Here is a 22,513-nt window from a genome sequence, read left to right as displayed (position 1 = left end):
CAATGCAGCTGAGTATGAGGCCTTGCTCCATGGTCTTCGGATGGCTAAGGAGATGAATTTAAGCCGGGTTAAGTGCTTTGGTGACTCAGACCTGGTGGCTCAACAGGTGTCTGGCACTTGGGATTCCAAGGATCCACTCATGGCGGCGTATAGACAAGAGGTGGACACAGTGGCTGGTCATTTCAAGGGTTATCAGGTTGACCATATAGACCGGCGAAAGAATGAAGCGGCAGATGCTTTAAGTCACTTAGGCTCTCAATGTAAACCGGTGCCACCCAATACCTTTCTAGATGTGCTGGATGATCCGTCAGTCAAGATACCTACGGAGGAGGATTTGGTTGTGCCTGACCCGGAGGCTCAATTGGTGGCGGCTCTTCACGTTATTCTGGATTGGACGGTCCCATACCTGGCATACATGAACCGGGGCGAGTTACCAGACGATGAAACTTTGGCCCGGCAGATAATCCGGCGATCCAAGTAAATGACCATTATCAATGGGGAGCTGCATCATTGCAGCGTAACAGGGGCGTTTCAGCGTTGTGTGTCTCCTCAAGAAGGTTGTGAGATTTTGTGTGAGATCCATGAAGGAGATTGTGGTCACCATGCCGGTTCAAAATCCTTGGTGGCTAAGGCCTTCCATCACGGCTTCTATTGGTTGACGGCTCATGTTGATGCTGAGGATTTGGTAAAGAGGTGTGACGGTTGTCAGAAGTTTGCACGCCGCGCTCATGTTCCGGCTCAAGAATTAAGGATGATTCCAATCACTTGGCCGTTTGCAACTCGGGGGATGGATATGGTTGGACCCTTTAAGAGGTCAAGGATAAGAAGACCCACCTGCTGTTGGCGGTTGACAAGTTTACCAAGTGGGTAGAGGCAGAGCCAGTCAGTAAGTGTGATGCGGCCACGGCGGTTCAATTCATCAAAAAGGTGATCTTCCGTTTTGGTTTTCCACATAGCATTATAACTGATAATGGTGCTAATCTGTCCAAGGGTGCTATGGAAGAATTTTGTCAACATGAGCACATCCGGCTTGACGTATCATCAGTGGCTCACCCCCAATCTAATGGTCAAGCAGAGAGAGCCAATCAAGATATTTTGAGAGGCATCAAGCCCCGGCTTATGGTTCCTTTAAAGCGGATGTCGGGCTGTTGGGTGGAAGAGTTACCTTCCGTGTTATGGAGCATCAATACCACACCGAACAGATCTACGGGTTACACGCACTTCTTCATGGTTTACGGAGCAGAGGTGGTTCTCCCTAGTAACATCCGTCATGACTCGCCCCATGTGGCGGCTTACGTTGAAGCTGATAATGAGAAAGCACGTCAGGACTCACTCGACCTGTTAGATGAGGAGCGTGATCTTGCAGCGGCACGTTCGGCGATTTATCAACAAGATATGCGACGTTATCACAGCCGCCGGGTTAAGACCAGAACTTTTCAAGAAGGCGATCTGGTGCTCCGGCTCATCCAGGATTAGACTGATATGCACAAGTTGTCCCCACCTTGGGAAGGACCTTTTGTGTCAGGACCCCAATTCCAAGTCACATCGATCTAGCCGGTAACACCTCATACCACATTGCGGCCTCACGCACGGTATCCCCACGAGTGTCGCCTTACCATGGCCCTGGACCATTTGTGCCTTTTGGCTCACGTATATGATAGTGTCGTTAGCATCCATATGACAGAGAACCCGGGCCGACATGGCTAGTTGTGAACCCAAAGCGGCACAGACCTATGGGGACAAGCATACATGAATCACATCAAGCATGTCGGTCAACAGCGTGTGAATCTAGGCTGTAGCACCGGGCTAACAGGACTCCGGGGAACCCGGGCTGTAGCAGGCTAGGAAGGACTCCGGATGTCACCGCGTGACATTTCCCCGAAGGGACAGACATAGGAACGAAGTGAAACACATGCCGGCCAGTCAAGTGTCCTAAGCAGTAGTGCTGGGCTAGCAGGACTCCGGTGAACCGAGCTGTAGCGGACTACTATGGCTCGAGGATCACTAGACTACATTTCCCCATAAGAGAGGCTGCCAAGGATAAACAACTAGATTGTCGGATCCCGCACATACCAAGCATTTCAATCATACACACAATATGCTCGATATGTGCAAATACAACATGGCATCACAACAAAACTCTACAACTCAAGTACTTTATTTAAAGGCTCCAGAGAGCCATACATAACATGTTCATACAGGTAGGGGTCACATGACCCGACACTCAAGTCATGCAAGCATACAAGCACATGCGGAAGCAAATAGTCTGAGTACACACACTAGAAACAAAGAAGGCTTGTCGAAGCCTGTCTATCTACATAGGGCCCTCCATGGCCAGGATCACCACCTGGGTGGCAAGTTACTCATCGACGTCGAGGTCTACATAAAACCCATCGGAGGGGGCGGTGTTGTCGTCTAAAAACAATAATTAAAGCAACATGAGTACAAAGGTACTCAGCAAGTCTTACAACAGAACCTACTATACATGCTCATTCTCAAGAAGGTGGTGGAGTTATTGCAGCAAGCCAGCTTTCACTCTTGGCTAAGCTATCCTACGAGACACCACTAGTAAAATAGTTTTCGCACACGAGTCCACTAATCACCAACACAATACTCCACCGGGGATCCTCCCTCGTCATCCTACGAGAGGGCCATCCTCGATACTCACACTTATCTTGAGTCTTTTAGTAGTAACCATTAACTTGTCTATGAACTGTATAGGCAACCAAGTAGTCCTTTACCGCGGACGCGGCTATTCGAATAGTTTTATACCCTGCAGGGGTGTACTTTGTCACACATGTTTCCACCACTTAGCGTCTGCACACGACATGTGCTCGGCAGACTTCAAGCGAAAGCCGACATGGGTGTAGACCATGACCTGACTAACCGCACAAGTCTCTAGTCTAGGTTTATCGCCAATTCGGGTTCCATCCGCAAGGAAATCCGGTCGGGGTGTCCTCAACGGCCCCAAACGATGTGTGCAGGGTTCCCGAGACACCAAACGGGCAACTCGGTACACCGTGCCATGGTGTATCTATCGCATCATAGCCCACCCCTAGGGTCAGCGCTACGCACGGCCGCCAACACATAACCTACAAACACCAGAAACTAGTTGCAACTCCTGGACAGAGGACGAGAGGGGTCAGTAAGTCGAGCGGGGTCATATTTCAGGGCCCAATGTGTGGTAGTAGCTGAATCTTAAATCACGCATACAGATCTCAGTTCTTATGGACGGCCTCAATGAAACAACCCACCATGTACTCCTACATGGCCTCTCATCGATACCTTTACCAAAACATGTTCAACACATCCCTCACATTACCGACATAATCATTTCACTCTAGCCCATCACCCAGATGAACTAGACCTGACACAACTCTAAGCATAGCAGGCATAGCAAGGTAGGAAACACATACATGGCTCAATCAACTCCTACACATGCTAGTGGGTTTCATCTAGTTAATGTGACAATGATAGGTCATGCAGAGGATAAGGGTTCAACTACCGCAGCACACAGCAGTTTGAAATGTTGTTGTCTTAATGCAGTAAGTGAGAGCAGAAGCGAGAACATGGGATTGTATCGACATGATCAATGGGGTTGCTTGCCTGATGGAGTAGTAGTAGGGTACTGCCCTTCAGTTGGATACTTGGAGATATCCTCGGAGGCACCTACAATGAAAGACACCACAGAATATAATCATCACATGGCAATATGCAACAATATGATGCATGCTATGACATGGCAAAATGAGGTGTCCTGCCTAATGCAATGTGAAACAAGTTGAATTGGGTCCATTTGAATCAAAGATTCAAATGGAAACTTATGTTATTAAGCATTATAAGTGTATTATCTTGTTTCACCTAAACAACAAGGTTAAAGTGTTCTTTCATGCATGAAACCATTATAGATGGAAAGATTGAATTTTTCTGATCAAATTTCATATATAAATCTTTGCATTTGGAGTTAAAGATTAAAAGTTATGTAAGAAGTATTGGTTATTTTCTGGAATTTCCTATATAAGAATAAATCCAGAAAAGGATTTACTGCGTCAACCTAGCGTCAGTGTGACATCAGCGGGTCAAAGGCGCCAGCCCAGGTCAAACCTGACTGGTGGGCCCCATCTGTCAGTGTCACAACTAACTAACAGAGTTAGTTAGTGTTTCGTTAGCACTAAACTAGGTTAGTTAGGCCCTGGGCCCACATGTCAGTGAATCAAACTGTTAACTAAAATAATTAGTGTTAACTAAGCTAATTCTAATTAGACAGGGGCATGGCCCACACGTCAGCAACTCAGGGGAGGTCAACCTGGGCCCACATAGGTTAAACAGGGTCAAACTCGCCGGCGTTTAGCCGCCGGCGAGGCCAGACGCGGCGGAGCAGTGCGGGTTTCACCTACAAGGCGCCGTTCGGTGCGCGGAGCACAGCTACGGGACGCGGACGCTCGTCCGCATCCAACCAGGGTGGTGGCACGGCCGGGGAGTGGCCGGAGTGGCACCGGCGATGAGCTTGGCGGCGGCCGAAGCTCGGGTGCAGGTGGGGATGATGCTGTGGTGCGCAAACGAGCGCGGCGAGGTGCTACGGAGGTTCTACGTGATGCAGGGAGCATGTTGGGGGCATGCCCGGGACCAAATGTTCACCGGAGCATCGCCGGCGATGAGCGCGGGCGGTGGCGCGTGCGGGTGAGCATGGTGCAGTCACTACTGAGTGCAAAAGAGTAAACGGAGAGGATGGGGAGATGGCTGAGCTCACGGGGGTCACGACAAGGCAGTCAGCGAGGTCGGGGGCGAGCTGATGCAGCGGGGGCGAAGAAGGGGATCTCCGGTGGCCGAAGTTGGGGAAGACGAGGTCGGGGCGGTTCTAGAGCGGGCGAGCGCTCGGGGCTCAGCCTGCTCGACGTAGTCGACGTCGGCGGAGCTCGTGGACATTACGGCGCAGCGCGAGGATGACGGAGGGCGCGACTACAGCGACGATGCGGCGGCAGAGGCGTCGGCCATGGTGGGAGAGGGCGAGGGAGAGGGCAGGGGTGAATGGAGAGGTCTGCGGGGTTGGGGCGATGACGTGGAGGTCGTCCAGGCGTCCAGGGGCGCGGACAGCAAGCAGGTGGCGCCGTGGCGAGCCCAGGCACGCCGGCGGTCACCTCCTGTCTGCCTGCCTGGCGAGAGGAAGCAGCTGACTGGCCATGGGCCAGTACAGTGCTGGGCCGCCAGGTGGGCCGGCTGGGGGGGTTAGCCAGGTTAGTCCTTTTCTCTCTTTTTTCTGTTTTTTATTTATTCTGTCCTGTGTTTTGGAATAGTAAAAATACTATTTCATTTAGAAAAGCCCTGGAAATAATCAGAGGCACATTTGAAAATATTATCAACAGCCTAAAATTACTTTCAGAATTATTTGGGCATTTAAATTATTTTATAGCATTTAAATGCCCAAATGCAAATACTATATGGATTAATCCAATGACCTTAGGATGTCCTAGGAAAATGTGCACTATTTTTGTCAAAGTTTTTAACCCAAAACAAAAAGGGTGGACTTTTTAGAAGGGCATTTCAGGTTCATTGAAAAGTTTTTTAGTAAACCCTAGTTGTTCCAGGGGGGTGCTGGGGGTTCTGTCATCCCCATTTCATCTTTCTGGGAAAATTAAACATGATGCAATCACTCTAATGCATGAACTAGCTAGGGTGTGACAACTCACCCCCACTCAAAAGAATCTCGTCCCGAGATTTAGGATCTGTTGGGAAGAAGGTGGGGTACTCGAGTCGAAGACGATCCTCCCTTTCCCAAGTGGCTTCCTTTTCGGAATGGTGTGACCATTGAACCTTGAGAAACTTGATGTTATGGCGTCAGGTGGTACGCTCGGCTTGATCAAGGATACAAACGGGATATTCCCGATATGAAAGATTATCTTGTAGATCAAGCGTTTCGTGGTCCACTCCACGGATAGGATCCGCGAAGCAACGCCTGAGTTGAGAAACGTGGAAGACATCATGAACTCTGGAAAGATGCGGAGGTAGTTCCAATGGGTAGGCAACTTCTTGTTTGGCAAGAATGTGAAAGGGTCCAATGTAACGAGGAGCCAATTTGCCTTTGATACCGAAACGATGGGTTCCCTTTAATGGAGTAACCCGAAGGTAAGCCTTCTCGCCGACTTCATAAGTCATGAGCTTATGTTTACGATCATATTGGCTCTTTTGACGAGATTGGGCTGTTTTCAATTTCTCATGAATAACGTGAACCTGCTCTTCTGCTTCCTGAATCATATCCGGGCCAAAGAGTTGTCTTTCCCCGGTTTCTGACCAGTTAAGAGGCGTTCGACATTTTCATCCATAAGAACTTCGAAAGGAGCTTTTCCCAAGCTAGCTTGATAACTGTTGTTATAAGCGAACTCCGCGAATGGAAGGCATTTCTCCCAATCCATTCCGAATGAGATGACAGAAGCTCGGAGCATATCCTCCAGAATTTGATTTACTCGCTCTACTTGACCACTTGATTGGGGGTGGAAGGCAGTACTAAAAGAGAGACGAGTTCCCATAGCATTTTGGAAACTTTCCCAAAATTGAGAGGTGAAGAGACTCCCACGGTCTGAGTTAATTTCCAATGGGACACCATGAAGAGACACTATTTGGAAGATGTATAGGTCAGCTAGCTGGCTAGCGGTGATACTCTCATGAACAAGTAGAAAGTGGGCCACCTTGGAAAGACGGTCAATCACGACGAAGATAGCATTATTCCCTCTCTTGGTCCTGGGAAACCCAGTAATGAAATCCACACTGATTTTATCCCATTTCCACTCAGGAATAGCCAAAGGTTGAAGGGTGCCAGCAGGCCGTTGATGCTCTGCTTTAACATGACGGCAGATGTCGCAACTAGCAATGTATTGAGCAATTTCTCTCTTCATCCTAGTCCACCAAAACCTCTGGCGTAGGTCTTGATACATTTTAGTACTACTGCGATGAATGGTGAGAGGGGAATCATGAGCTTCCTTAAGAATCAACTGACGTAGATGTTGTTTCTTGGGAACCACCAAGCGGTTCTCAAAGAAAACAACACCGCGCTCATCCATGGAAAAACATTTAGCAACTCCGCTAGCAATGTTTTCCTTAATCCGGGATATGCCCTTACCACGCTTCTGGGCAGCTATGATTTGATCTGTAAGGTTAGGTTTCGCCACCAGGGTGGATAGGAATCCTCGAGGAACAATGTGAAGATTAAGCTTATGAAATTCCTCATGGAGAAGTGGTTGACTTTGTTGTAACATTAGGTTGTTACAATAGGATTTACGACATAGTGCATCAGCCATGACATTGGCTTTGCCCGGGGTGTAAGTTATTCCTAAGTCGTATTCCGAGATCAACTCGACCCAACATCTTTGCCTGAGATTCAAATCCAGTTGGGTGAAGATATATTTTAAACTTTGGTGATCGGTGAAGATCTCGCAACGATTACCGAGAAGGTAATGTCACTAAGTTTTAAGTGCATGGACTACAGGTGCAAGCTCTAGATCATGTGTGGGATAGTTTTCCTCATGGGGGTGTAATTTTCGTGAGGCATAGGCAATTACCTGACGATCTTGCATGAGTATGCAACCTAGTCCTTGACGCGAGGCGTCGCAATAGATAATAAAGTCCTTGGAGAAATCTGGTCGTACCAGTACGGGAGCAGATGTCAGGCGTCTTTTCAGTTCCTGAAAGCTGAACTCGCACTGTGGGGTCCACTTGAACTTTTTATCTTTCTTGAGGAGTTCAGTTAGAGGTTTAGCAACCTTGGAGAAATTCTCGACGAAGCAGCGACAATAGCTTGCTAAGCCAAGGAAGCTCCGAACTTGCTTGACCATTTCAGGTGGAGTCCAATCAAGGATGGCTTAAACTCGCTCGGGATTGACAACAACACCCTTACCAGAGATTACATGGCCTAGATAGGTCACTTCTGGCAACCAAAATTCACACTTGGAGAATTTGGCATAAAGGCGATGCTCTCGAAGTTTCGTCAATACCAGCCTTAGATGTTCGGCATGTTCCTCTTCATTCTTGGAGTAGATGAGTATATCATCGAGGTATACTACGACAAATTTATCCAAATACTCCATGAAGACCAAGTTCATTAATCGAGAGAAGGTGGTTGGGGCATTGGTTAAACCGAAGGACATACCGGTGTACTCGTATTGGCCAAAGCGAGTAACAAAGGTCGTTTTGGGAATGTCCCCATTTCTGATTTTGATTTGATGGTAGCCCAACCTCAAATCCATCTTGGAAAAGAGTGAGGATCCAGCGAGCTGGTCATACAGATCGTTGATCCTGGGGAGCGGATACTTGTTCTTGATAGTGACCAAGTTGACAGGTCGGTAATCTACAACCATCTGTTCCGTTCCATCCTTCTTCTTGACAAAGAGGATGGGGCAAGCCCAAGGAGAGGAACTAGGACGACTGAAACCCTTTTTCAAGGACTCATCGAGTTGGTTCTTAAGCTCGGCTAGTTCTAAGGGTGCCATCTTATAGGGTCTCCTAGAAATTGGGACGGTTCCTGGAACAAGGTCTATCACAAACTCGACATCCCTGTCAGGTGGAACACCTGGCAGTTCTTCTAGAAAGACATCCGAAAAGTCTCAGACTACCGGAATATCTTCAAGGTCTGGAAGGGGGTTGGCATTTAAGGAGTAAAGCTGGCGCTTGGCCACTCGAGTTAAGACATTGACTGTCTTGCCCGATGGGTGAGTAAGTTGAACGGTTCTAGTGGCACAATCAATCTTAGCATAATGAGCTGACATCCAGTCCATACCCAAGATGATGTTTATGTCCGAGGACTTGAGAGATATTAAAGATGCAAGGAAGACAAGTCTATCGACAAGAATTTCATTCCCATGGCTTACTCTAGAAGTTTGCCATTTGGAACCCGGAGTTTGAATTACAATGGAAGTGGGCATGTCACAGAATGTCGTGTTATGCAATCGAGCATAGTTCTCAGATATGAATGAATGATATGCTCCAGTATCGAAAAGAACAGATGCCAGATGGAAATTAACAAGGAGCGTACCAAGGACGACGTTAGGATCATCATGAGCCTCCTCAGCTGAGACATAGTTGACATGGCCATGTGCAGTGGTGGCTGGCTTGGCGTAGAATGTCTTTCCCGCTGGCTTACCACGGCCACGGACTTCCCAGACTGGTTGGGGTTGTTGTTCTGGGGACACTCTCGGCTGTAGTGACCCGGCTCTCCACACTTGAAACATGTCACAACATTGGGGCCTGGAGCAGCATTAGCAGCGGGGCCACCATAGGGCTTAGACGGTGCAAACTGCTGGTTGGGGTGAGGCGCCTCAAAGGATGGCCTTGGAATGAACCTGGGTGGTAGTGCCGTGCTTGGAATCCACACTCGGCGCTTCTGAGATCCAGAGCCGGATGAAGAACCAAAATCACGAGAGTGCTTGCGTGAGGCATCATAGTCAGACTGGCCTGTCTCAGCACTGATGGCTTTATTGACCAACTTCTGGAAGGAGGTGCACTCATGCAGACGAAGATTGCGGCGAAGCTCGGGGCTAAGTCCCTTGCGGAACCTTGCCTGCTTCTTAGCGTCGGTGGATACCTCTTCAGGAGCATATTGTGCCAGATTCCCAAATTCATGACTATATGCATCCACAGTCAGTCTTCCTTGGGTGAAATTGCAGAACTCTTCCCTCTTACGATCTATGAGACCTTCCGATATGTGATGCTCACGGAAAGCCTCACTGAATTCAGCCCAAGTAGTGATTTGACCGACCGGGCACATAGCCTCAAAGTTTTCCCACCAAAGGCTAGCAGGGCCTTCGAGGTGATAGGCAGCATAGGTAACCTTATCAGCTTCGGCTACGTTGGCCGAACGTAGCTTGTGGGTGATGCTGCGGAGCCAGTCATCCGCGTCGAGGGGCTCGACGGAATGATTAAACTTTGGTGGGTACAACTTGATGAAGTCATTGATTGACACCAAGTCGTTTCGCTGATGGCGTGCAGTGTTCTGCTCAATCCGCTCCAGCAAGCGGTTAGTCTCATGCTTGTTTCTTTCCGCCTCCAGCATAACTTCGGCCAGAGAAGGCAGGTGAGGCAGATTTTCACCCCTAGCTGCACTGGCTTCCCCCTGCTCCGGGGCAGCAGGGTTGCTGCGGGTGTTGACCATCCTAGGAAAAACAAGACAACGGTTTAGATAAGGATGGCACAAACTTGGCAAGGAAGTGCAGAATGTAATGGATAACATGGAATGCTAAGGTGTTCATTGCACGACATGGTAATATAGAAACTGCCATATATATACCATTGGTCATACACACCGTACATAGTTTAGTACAAGCCCGGGCTAGAGTACAACTACGGTGAAAGACATTACATCTCATCGGAGGCATTCCAAGCTCCTATACATTATTTTTCTACACCTCCGGAGCGTGATACACACCAAGTCCTATCCCACGGTCACGCAGGACTATGGAGAATACAACTATTACAATACTAGTGAAACTACTACTAGCTTAGACGATCCGTAGTAATCCTCATAAAAGTCACCACCAAAGCCTGGAAGTGGAACATGATCATTTGGGAACAGACGGTCCTGCGGAGCCTGCGGACCATAGGGACTCGGATGTGGCCTTGGTCCCACAGATGGTGGCAGACGGGGACCACGAGGAGGGTGATGCCTCCTACATCACGCCACTCCATACAATCAGGCAATCCAGACCGCACAGGGTACAGGTCCCTCAAGTCCATGTATCCTGCCTGTATCGCAGGTGCAAACCGAGTCAAAGTGGCCCAGTGATCAGCACGAGAGTTCAAAAGCTCCATATGCAAGGCTCGATTTTCGCGGTCCTTATCCTCGAGCATCTCATCAGTGGTGCGGAGTAGTGACTCCTCATGTGTAGAGTCATAGTACAAAGCCTGATAGTACCCCTGTGCTCCAGGGAGTGAGGCTGGCATGTAACGGAAATCAGTGTTCTGAAGCAAGGCAGTCCTGGCTCGAATGATAGTCATCATTGAGTAAGCTGCATCCTGCACAGACATCTCAATAGTGACCCCAAGTCCATAAGAACAGTGAAGGGGTTCAGTGGCTCCAGGATAAGAGGGATATATCCTGACGGTACAAAGGTACTGGCTCTGGTTGAAGTCTCGGAACTGCTCCTCGACGGTATATTCTGGATACCACCGATAGCCTGACTCGACCATCACTCGAACCAACATGGCCGTGTGATCGGGTACATCGAGGCACCGGGTCAGACGAACCACGTGGTTCTGGGAACGGGTGGCCATCTGAAAGCATAGAATAATGCAAAGGCATTAGAATTTCCTATGAGAAATCGGACAGCATAACGGCTGTAAATGCTCAGAAAAAGATTTCAGACATCCACAACAGTTTGCAATACCATTCAACAACATCAAATCAAGGTTCTGATTCAACTGAAAACATACTAAAAGTAGTAGAAACTATACTGAGGCTTGTAACAACAATCCTATAAGCTACTACGGATTAGTAACACGTGCACCTGACAGAGAGAAGAGAGCCTAGTCCTTAACCCACGTAGAATGAGAAGAGAATGACTCAGATCGGAGGGCATAAGGTAAAGGAGTAAAAGAGCCTTACGTTCCCTCCCACAATCAATTCCCCTACATATAACTAAAACATTTCTAGACTCGACATCGGCCAGTTTGGCTCAACGAACCTACAGGCAGTCGGCTCTGATGCCAACGCTGTCAGGACCCCGATTCCAAGTCACATCGATCTAGCCGGTAACACCTCATATCACATTGCGGCCTCACGCACGGTATCCCCACGGGTGTCGCCTTACCATGGCCCTGGACCGTTTGCGCCTTTTGGCTCACGTATATGATAGTGTCGCTAGCATCCATAAGACAGAGAACCCGGGCTGACATGGCTAGTCGTGAACCCAAAGCGGCACAGACCTATGGGGACAGGCATACATGAATCACATCGAGCATGTCGGTCAACAGCGTGTGAATCCGGGCTGTAGCACTGGGCTAACAGGACTCCGGGGAACCCGGGCTGTAGCAGGTTAGGCAGGACTCCGGATGTCACCGTGTGACATTTTCCCGAAGGGACAGACATAGGAATGAAGTGAAACACATGCCGGCCAGTCAAGTGTCCTGAGCAGTAGTGCTGGGCTAACAGGACTCCGGTGAACCGGGCTATAGTGGACTACTATGGCTCGAGGAGCACTAGACTACATTTCCCCATAAGAGAGGTTGCCAAGGATAAACAACTAGATTGTCGGATCCCGCACATACCAAGCATTTCAATCATACACACAATATGCTCGATATGTGCAAATACAACATGGCATCACAACAAAACTCTACAACTCAAGTACTTTATTTAAAGGCTCCAGAGAGCCATACATAACATGTTCATACAGGTAGGGGTCACATGACCCGACACTCAAGTCATACAAGCATACAAGCACATGCGGAAGCAAATAGTCTGAGTACAGACACTAGAAAGAAAGAAGGCTTGTCGAAGCCTGTCTATCTACATAGGGCCCTCCATGGCCAGGATCACCACCTAGGTGGCAAGTTACTCATCAACGTCGAGGTCTACATAAAACCCATCGGAGGGGGCGGTGTTGTCGTCTGAAAACAGTAATTAAAGCAACATGATTACAAAGGTACTCAACAAGTCTTACAACAGAACCTACTATACATGCTCATTCTCAAGAAGGTGGTGGAGTTATTTCAGCAAGCCAGCTTTGACTCTTGGCTAAGCTATCCTACAAGACACCACTAGTAAAATAGCTTTCGCACACGAGTCCACTAATCACCAACACAATACTCCACCGGGGATCCTCCCTTGTCATCCTACGAGAGGGCCATCCTTAGTACTCACATTTATCTTGAGTCTTTTAGTAGTAACCATTAACTTGTCTATGAACTATATAGGCAACCAAGTAGTCCTTTACCGCGGACGCGGCTATTCGAATAGTTTTATACCCTGCAGGGGTGTATTTCGTCACACATGTTTCCACCACTTAGCGTCTGCACACGACATGTGCTCGGCAGACTTCAAGCGAAAGCCGACGTGGGTGTAGACCACGACCTGACTAACCGCACAAGTCTCTAGTCTAGGTTTATCGCCTATTCGGGTTCCATCCACAAGGAAATCCGGCCGGGGTGTCCTCAACGGCCCCAAACGATGTGTGCAGGGTTCCCGAGACACCAAACGGGTGACTCGGTACACCGTGCCACGGTGTATCTACCGCATCATCGCCCACCCCTAGAGTCAGCGCTACGCACGGCCACCAACACATAACCTACAAACACCAGAAACTAGTTGCAACTCCTGGACAAAGGACAAGAGGGGTCAATAAGTCGAGCGGGGTCATATTTCAGGGCCCAATGTGTGGTAGTAGCGGAATCTTAAATCATGCATACAGATCTCAGTTCTTATGGACGGCCTCAATGAAACAACCCACCATGTACTCCTTCATGGCCTCTCATCGATACCTTTACCAAAACATGTTCAACACATCCCTCACATTACCGACATAATCATTTCACTCTAGCCCATCACCCAGATGAACCAGACCTGACACAACTCTAAGCATAGCAGGCATAGCAAGGTAGGAAACACATACATGTCTCAATCAACTCCTACACATGCTAGTGGGTTTCATCTAGTTAATGTGACAATGACAGGTCATGCAGAGGATAAGGGTTCAACTACCGCAGCACACAGGAGTTTGAAACGTTGTTGTCTTAATGCAGTAAGTGAGAGCAGAAGCGAGAACATGGGATTGTATCGACATGATCAATGGGGCTGCTTGCCTGATGGAGTAGTAGTAGGGTACTGCCCTTCAGTTGGATGCTCGGAGATATCCTCGGAGGCAGAACCTACCAGGAAAGACACCACAGAATATAATCATCACATGGCAATATGCAACAATATGATGCATGCTATGACATGGCAAAATGAGGTGTCCCGCCAAATGCAATGTGAAACAAGTTGAATTGGGTCCATTTGAATCAAAGATTCAAATGGAAGCTTATGTTACTAAGCATTATAAGTGTATTATCTTGTTTCACCTAAACAGCAAGGTTAAATTGTTTTGTCATGCATGACCATTACAGATGGAAAGATTGAATTTTCCTGATCAAATTTCATATATAAATCTTTGCATTTGGAGTTATAGATTAAAAGTTATGAATTCCAGAAGTTTTGGTTTTTTTCTAGAATTTCCTATATAAGAATAAATCCAGAAAAGGATTTACTGCATCAGCCTGGCGTCAGTGTGACGTCAGCGGGTCAAAGGCGCCAGCCCAGGTTAAACCTGACTGGTGGGCCCCATCTGTCAGTGTCACAACTAACTAACATAGTTAGTTAGTGTTTCGTTAGCACTAAACTAGGTTAGTTAGGCCCTGGGCCCACATGTCAGTGAGTCAAACTGTTAACTAAAATAATTAGTGTTAACTAAACTAATTCTAATTAGACAGGGGCATGGCCCACACGTCAGCGACTCGGGGGAGGTCAACCTGGGCCCACATAGGGTCAAACAGGGTCAAACTCGCCGGCGTTTAGCCGCCGGCTAGGCCAGACACGGCGGAGCAGCGCAGGTTTCACCTACAAGGCGTCGTTCGGTGCGCGGAGCACAGCTACAGGGCACGGACGCTCGTCCGCATCCAACCAGGGTGGTGGCGCGGCCGGGGAGTGGTCGGAGTGGCGCCGGCGACGAGCTTGGCGGCGGCCGAAGCTCGGGTGCAGGTGGGGATGATGCTGTGGTGCGCAAACAAGCGCGGCAAGGTGCTACAGAGGTTCTACGTGATGCGGGGAGCACGTTGGGGGCATGCCCGGGACCAAATGGTCACCGGAGCATCGCCGGCGACGAGCGCGGGCGATGGCGCGTGCGGGTGAGCATGGTGCAGTCGCTATGGAGTGCAAAAGAGGAAACGAAGAGGATGGGGAGATGGCTGAGCTCACGGGGGTCACGACGAGGCAGTCAGCAAGGTCGGGGGCGAGCTGATGCGGCGGGAACGGCGAAGGGGATCTCCGGTGGCCAGAGTTGGGGAAGACGAGGTTAGGGCGGTTCTAGAGCGGGTGAGCGCTCGGGGCTCGGCCTGCTCGACATAGTCGACGTCGGCGGAGCTTGTGGACACGACGGCGCGGCGCGAGGATGACGGAGGGCGTGGCTACGGCGATGGTGCGGCGGCAGAGGTGTCGGCCATGGTGGGAGAGGGCGAGGGAGAGGGCAGGGGTGAATGGAGAGGTCTGCGGGGTCGGGGCGACGACGTGAAGGTCGTCCAGGCGTCCAGGGGCGCGGGCGGCAAGCATGTGGCACCGTGGCGAGCCCAGGCACGCCGGCGCTCACCTCCTGCCTGCCTGCCTGGCGAGAGGAAGCAGCTGACTGGCCATGGGCCAGTACAGTGCTGGGCCGCCAGGTTGGCCGGCTGGGGGGTTTAGCCAGGTTAGTCCTTTTCTCTCTTTTTTCTGTTTTTTATTTATTTTGTCCTGTGTTTTGGAATAGTAAAAATACTATTTCATTTAGAAAAACCCTGGAAATAATCAGAGGCACATTTGAAAATATTATCAGCAGCCTAGAATTACTTTCAGAATTATTTGGGCATTTAAATTATTTTATAGCATTTAAATGCCCAAATGCAAATACTATATGGATTAATCCAATGACCTTAGGATGTCCTAGAAAAATGTGCACTATTTTTGTTAAAGGTTTTAACCCAAAACAAACAGGGTGGACTTTTTAGAAGGGCATTTCAGGTTCATTGAAAAGTTTTTTAGTAAACCCTAGTTTTTCCAGGGGGTGCTGGGGGTTCTGTCATCCCCATTTCATCTTTCTGGGAAAATTAAACATGATGCAATCACTCTAATGCATGAACTAGCTAGGGTGTGACATTTTGTGGTCAGCGAAAATCTGCACAATGGCTCATACTACCTTATCGATGTTCGAGAGCATAAAGATTCGCGTAAATTGGAGGAGGAGACCCAACGGCCGTGGAATATAGCTCATCTTCGACCTTACTATACTTGAGCCACAGGCTCTTCTTATGTACATAGTTATGACAATGTATATATTATGATCAATATAATAAATCGGAGCCTCAGCTAAAGCGGGGTATCTGTTGTTTTCTTATATCATGTGTTGTTACATGGGGGTTTCTGTTCATGAAGCGGCGTCCGGTTTACCCCTTGATTCAGCTTATATGGCCTTATATAAAAATCACCTGGGGGCTTGGTCGTACCGGAACCATTGCTACACCTCTTGATCGGCGCAAGGCTACCAGAAGAACCACTTGGGGGCTTGGTCGTTTTTCAAACCATAGCTACACCTCTTGATCGGCTCAAAGCCAAAAAGAAATTTACTTAGGGGCCAAAGAGAGTGTTGTAGAAGAACAACTCAAACATAGGCACCATCGAGCACAGCTCAAAATATTGCTTGGGGATTCTTTGCTTCGCAATGAACAAAGAATCTACACGTGTAATAGGCTATCAAGCCACGGCTTGGAAGCTTGGTGTATACACCTAAAACCCCGGGTTAGCCTTCCTTTTTAAGTAAGCCACTCCATCCAGGTAAACCTGGTATGCCCCGCCAAACTTTTGACAAGTCAATCTCACAGACCCTAAACTTGTCAAAGTTAAAATGACGATTGGTTAAAGATTGAGGTCCATCTTAAAAGGCTTTGTAAAATGGTTTAACTCAGCGGCCTGGCAGCCCATGAAAAGCCTCGAATTTGGGGCCTGGCAGCCCGTGAAAAGCCTCGACTACAAGTTTTCATATGCTTTTATGTGCCAAGTTTTTTCTCCTTTGCTAAGATTCATACATATCTTCTAATAAACTGGCGTTTATTAAAACCTAGCATGGCTATCAATGTTAAGCTGTCAGTACATTATCAGTTATAATCCGGCACTTATTGATCCGGTCTGGTTTTGACTACAAGTCACCAGTATTATATGGATAAACCGGTGTTTATCATAACCCGGTACGGTTTTATCGTAAAACGGCAACATGGAAGGAGTCATCAATATTCCAGATTGGTGTTATCACCCTTATTATAACAACAGTTGGTCAACCAACGAGGTGATTCAATGTAACAGGTATCATCTACTTTATATCTAGTTGTTTTTAAATACAGCCTTGGCTCTACACCTAGGCTATATATTTGGGCATCATGACCCGTCCAGCGGTAAACTGCCAGGACACTTTCAATCTCTTGTATGCAGGAACAAGTTAAAATACAGCCACTGCGGATTATGCATATAATAGATCCCAAAAGCATGGCGAGTTATTAGTATCAAGCAAAATAAGTATGCTCGATGGCATAACAGACAAGTGTTTGAACTAGCCTATTACAAGGCGCTTTAATGCCCACACAGAATAATTGTTTCAGCAAGAGTGGCAGGCTGTGACGGGCTAAACCGGCCACCGGTTTAGGATTCATCACTAGGATGACTTGAAGATTGGGGATCATCTTGCGTCGGTGCATCTTCCTCCTCCCTACCAAGTGGCTGGAAATCAATGGTTGCCCAATCGATTCCAGTTAAGGCTTGGAACACGGCTTATTCACTTATAAGGTTGGAAGGATCAACGTCAGGGGCATAAGTGTGTTTACAAATTGGTGGAACAAGATCTTCTACATCATGTGTTGGCGCGGGATATCTTTTCTGTTCAGCATCATAAACTGGCTGATAATGAGAGAGATCCGTTTCTTCCGCCAATTTGCTCGCTAAAGGTCGCATTTCCCTTGTCAGCCTTTGGAGATCATCATTGTTAAATTATGAACCGTCTTCCTTCACGCCAGGATAGCTGTTGCCAATATCTGACGGTTCAAGATCTGGAATCCATGCCTTGGCCCGGATTAGCGCAGTCAGCGCGCATGACCTTGTTGCTGATCTTTTAAGTTCATCCAACCGGACAGGCAACATTGACAGTTTCTCAATAGTTTCTTTTATTAACGTTGGAGGAGGCTGTTATGAGCAGCGGTGCAAATAGCCCGTTGGGCTCCGGAATATAACTGCTCTATCAAAGTATAGGCAGCCTTCAGCTTCATCTGCATGTTAGAGCCCAGATGGGTAATGCGGGTCCCTGTGTCATTATAAACATCAGCAAACCGTTAGCTGATGAGATAAAAAGAATTGCAAAACTTCAGATGAGGGTATTTACCAAACACAGCAGAGGTCATGGCATTTATCTGCCTCTTTAAACCGGTCAGCTCTTCGACCACCGATTTAAGGGTTGCTTCTGCGTCCTCGGCTCTCTTTTGTAAAGCGGCTTTCTCTGTGCCCCAATCCTCCTGTTCCTTCTTCAAGGTCTCCTTCAGCTTCTCCATGGATGCTAAGACATTGGTCAGTTCCTCCTTGGCTTTAGAAGCCTCCGCTTGCTGAGATTTAATGTTCTCTTGAAGATCAGCAGTTTGGGTGTCCTTTTTGCTCAACTCAGCCTATAAAGGAAAGACATATCATCAGTGGGCTATATATATATATATATATATATATATATATATATATATATGAAGTACCAAGCACATAACAAGTTATGCACTTCACACTTGGGGGCTAATGCCTATTTGTTTCATTATCAAGAATTTTTTTTACAAGTCCCAAGTGTAATACAAGCATTATTCTTGGCACTTGGGGGATAATGTACGTCTGCTCAAAGTAACAGTGGTTAAAGTCCCGGTTCACCTTGGAAAGATAAACCGGCCCTTGGGGATTACACAGGCGAAAGTTACAGGATTACAATGCTAAAGTACCGGTTCATTTTAAAAAGGATCAACCGACCTTTGGAGGATAAGTATGCAGAGTTGAGATATTGCAAAGTCCCGGTTTTTGATTGCCATCATAAATCGGCCCTTGGGGGCTACTAAAGTTGGTACTTACAATTGGACTTAAGAGATAAAAGGTTATGTAATTACCTCATAAGGATCCTTCATCAGATTCACTAAACTGGCTTCGTAGTCACGGTTTGTGTACAGACGGTTTAAAAAAGCAGAATGGAGTTCCTGGGCGTTGAGGTGGGCATAGCTTGATAAATCGGTGCTCCATTCGCCTTTTCCCATAGCAGCACGTTCCTCCTTGGTGCTATGCTTTGATAATGCAACAGGATTGCCAGGGGAGGTGTGGCCAACGCCAGTAATGATAACATCATCTTCCTTGTCACCGGCAGCCTTCACTAGAGTTGACGGGATATCAGCAGCCTTAACCAGACTAGATGGTCCATCATCAGTACGGACCAGGCTCGCCATTTTATCAGCATGGTCTGTTGCTTCAATTTCTACTTGTTCATCAAAATCATGATCTTGAGGGGTGGATCATCAAACATAGCGTCAGCATTTGGACCTTCTGGTTCTGGAGTTTTCTCTGGTTCAACAACCACATGGTCGTCAGACGGTTTATTCGCCCGAGCCTTCTTGCTGGGTCTAGCCTTGGCTCTTAAAGGAAAAAGATGCAAGGATTAATATAGCATGCAAGTATAACGCGTCAAAGGATTCAGTTAAAATACTTACCCAGCAACTATCTTAAGAGGAGGGAGTTGTGTGGCCGTCGACTCGCCAGATGATGAATGAGGCGTTCCCTGATAATTTGAATCGTACGGATTAAGAGGTTGTCGGAAATAACCTGCCTTGGGATAAGAAGTATCAGAAGTGGGTGAGACCTCAGGTCGACGTTTCCGAACCGGAGTGTTTGGTAAACCGGCCGAAGTGACTACTTGGCCGCTGTGCCGGGTTGTGCGGCGAGCTTCGTGCTGCTGCTTCTTCAAAAGAAATTTTGGGTCCAAGTGAGTAAGGGGGTGAGAAAATTTTTATTTTCCGGATTGTTTGACGGATTTTCTGTGTTGACGGAGTGTCTGAACCGGAGGGAAGAGTAATTACCTCTGCATCGTCAGCCTGGCTGCCTTCAGCGTCATCCTGATAATAATCATTGTCAATGAGGTGTATGAAAAATGAACCAAGAGAGTCAAGTTCTACCTCTGAGTTCGGATTATCAAGGTCTTCGTCGAGGTTCAGTCTGGTGGATTCAACTGCCTTCTTCTTGGCAGGCCTCTTGACCACCTTCATCTTAGGTCGAGGGGTTTTCACCAGTTTTTTATTGAGGTTTCTTCTTCCAAAATGGGTCATCGTCATGTTAAAAGAATTGACAAAAGTTATAGGAGATTACACAGTTAAGAATACTAAGTACAAGCAGGAGTGAGGCAAGGCTTACAGCTGGCGGTTTATTCAAAGTGTAGTAGGGACTTAACCTGGTCCCGCTACAGACAGCCTCTGATTCATTCAGTATCTTCTTCACAGATTCAGTAACTTCAGCTTCTGTCAGCTCAATATCAATATGATGTTGAGGGTCTTTTGAGTCACCAGTATACTCGCACATTAAACTGGGGCAACGGCTTAAAGGCAATATACTCCATGAAATCCAGCAACGAACAAAATCAACTCCTGTTAGACCATTGGCCATAAAGGCCCTGAGCTTGCAGAGTTGTGGTGCATATGTAGCCCCTTCTTTGGTAGTCAACCATTGCGGAAATGGATGGGTGTTGGTAAGCCGGTGAGGACGATAACCCGGCAGAGGATTCTCATCATCAGGAGAAGTATCTTTACGGTAAAACCAAGTCTGGTTCCAGTCTTTAGGATGGCTATGGATTTTGGCATGAGGGAAACTGACATCTTTTCTCTTCTGAATCAAAACGCCGCCCAGTTCGGTATTGGGCCCATCTACAAACTCAGTACGGCGGTTCAAATAGAAAAAATCCTGGAATAGCTCAACAGTTGGCTCCTCTTGCAGGTATGCTTCACAAAATACTTGAAAGTCGCAAACATTGGACATAGAGTTTGGTCCAATATCTTGAGGATGGATCTGGAAGTTGGCAAGCACATCACGGAAAAACTTGGACCCGGGCGGTTTAAAGCCACGGCTCATATGATGAACAAACACTACTACTTCGCCATCTCTGGGGGTAGGAGGGTTTTCTGGACCGGGAACTCGCCACTGGATTTCACTTCGCTTCGGTAAAGCGCCAGTTCTGACGCATCCATCCAGTTGCTCTTCAGTAACCCGGGAAGGGACCCAGTTACAGGCATAAAATTGTTTGGTCATTGCAAGTGTAGAGCTGGAAAAGATTAATGCCGGTTAACGATTCACAATTGACAAAGCATAAAGCACAACAGGTTAAGGAAAAAAAATTACATCATGCAAAATTGTTAAACCGGAGGTTGATGCTGTTATAAATGGTAAAGCGACAGGCGGTTTACAAGGGGACTAATGGCATATGACAGATTATTTTCTAAAAAGATAAACCGCCTACGCAAATGAGGAAGGTACAGATCTGAGGCAAAAAATGACTAAGTGAGGAAAAACAGGTTTCACAAGTTCACATTCGCATTTTGGATCTACCACAGGTCAGGAAAAGAAAAAGATTTAGACCTAAAAAGTTGGTTCTGGAGCAGTTCGCAAAAGTCCAGATTGGTTTTTATACATAGAAGGCATGGTTTGATAGCCAAGATAAAGACTGCTATAGCTACCACACGGAACGCGTCAAAGTTGAGGTCTGTTGTGTATGAACTGACGAAGAACAAGAGAAGAACACCATGAACCCGTGTGAACCCTAAGTGGATCTACAGAGGAAAGAGGGAAATACTTACCGAAGTTGTTGAAGCAGCGGAGGTGCGCCACGTTTTTCTTGTGCGATCAGGTTGATGCAGCGGCCGACGGTGAGGCAGAGGCGAAGCTCGACGACGGCGGCGGCGCTCGGGTGCAGAGGCGTCGCGAGGTGGAAGAAGAGATGAAGAGGCAACGGGAGGAAAAAGAAAAGGATCCTCAGCCCTATTTATAAGGCAAAGAGATAAGCGACAGGCGCGGGAATCGAGGAGCCCAAAAATGGATATATATATATATATATATATATATATATATATATATATATATATATATATAACAAGGTTGTCGCCTTGATTGTTGGATGCTCATTAATAAAGGCTATCTTCGGCTTTAATGAACAGGTGACATCATGGCGGTTTACTGCAAATCTGGAGGATGACGTCACGGCGGTTTACAAGATCTATGCGAAGGTGCAAAAGGAGGAATTTTCTAAGTGTTGAAGATTGACATGAACAAGTTCAAATCAATCTGGGGCCTAATGTTGGGGATATTACTATTAAGTATAAACCGGCCATGAGGGGCCGGGTTAGGTTCACAAGGAGTTAGTCCTGTTTGAAGCCCATGAAGATAAAAGGGATGGCGCTTTAAGGAGGAGATCTAACATGAAGGCCCAGGGCCCAAAGGCTATTAGGGCCCGTAGATGTAAACCGCCATATGATATGTAGCTTATGTTGTAAGGCAAGGAAAGGTAGAAATCGAGCTGGGCACGTTTATGAACCGGCCTCGGGATTCTGTGAACCGCTGGGCGTCAACCTGTGTATATAAAGGGACGACCCGGCGGCGGTTTAGGGGGACAACAATTCGAGAGCCAGGCAAAGTGGATTCGCTCCCTGGTCATCGAAACCCTAGCAATTCCATCACAACTGGATTAGGCTTTTACCTTCACCGTAAGGGGCC

This window comes from Triticum dicoccoides, chromosome 7A, assembly GCF_002162155.2.
Source record: "Triticum dicoccoides isolate Atlit2015 ecotype Zavitan chromosome 7A, WEW_v2.0, whole genome shotgun sequence".
Lineage (NCBI taxonomy): Eukaryota > Viridiplantae > Streptophyta > Magnoliopsida > Poales > Poaceae > Triticum > Triticum dicoccoides.
Note: the sequence above shows the minus strand (reverse complement) of the source record.